Source organism: Calidris pugnax, unplaced genomic scaffold (genome assembly GCF_001431845.1).
Source record: "Calidris pugnax isolate Ruff unplaced genomic scaffold, ASM143184v1 scaffold425, whole genome shotgun sequence".
NCBI lineage: Eukaryota > Metazoa > Chordata > Aves > Charadriiformes > Scolopacidae > Calidris > Calidris pugnax.
Window position 1 is genome coordinate 31,994 of NW_015091137.1, and position 897 is coordinate 32,890.

The window sequence follows — 897 nt, forward strand, 5'->3', positions numbered from 1 at the left end:
GGATTGGGATGGAGCTGGGGAATCCCATGGGTTTCCAAGCGTTTTCCCAAGTCCCTGCTCCAGGGAATGGTGCGGAGCTCAGCGGGGTGGGGGGGGGCACATGGGGAGCGGGGACCCCCCAGTGCAGCCCAGCTCAGCCCAGTACAGCCCAGTGCACTCCAGATCGACCCAGTGCAGCCCAGCACATCCCAGTGAAGCCCAGTACATCCCAGTGAAGCCCAGTACATCCCAGCACATTCCAGTGCAGCCCAGGATGTACCAGCTCCACCCAGTTCAGCCCAGGACATCCCAGCTCAGCCCAGTACACATCCCAGAACATTCCAGTGCAGCCCAGGATGTATACCAGCACATCCCAGCTCCACCCAGCGCAGCCCAGCTCAGCCCAGTGCAATCCAGTACATTCCAGCATACCCCAGTGCAGCCCAGCTCCACCCAGTCCATCCCAGTACATCCCAGCTCAGTCCAGGGCGGGCCAGTCCATCCCAGTACATCCCAGCTCAGCCCAGGACAGGCCAGTCCATCCCAGTACAACCCAGCCCAGCCCACGTTCCACCGGAGCCGTGGGAGGTCACAGATTAAATTCACTGGAAAATGGGGGGAGCAGAAGGAAACAGCCCAGTTAATCCAGTTCCCGAGGGGATTTGCTTCCCAGCGCGCTCCGGCCGAGTCCCTGCACGTCTCCCGGCGCGGAGCCCGGCGCCCGCTTTGCATCCAACGACTTTTTCTTCCCCCCTTTTCTCGGTAATTGGAAGGAAAACATTTTCTACGGTTTTTCTTGCCTCCTCTCTACCAGCGCTGGGTTGTTTTTCTTCCCAAACAAAAACAACTATTTGCCTTAATTATTGCAAATCCTCAGATTTCCAGCCCCCAGCTACTCCTTGGCGGGGGGGGGGGGGG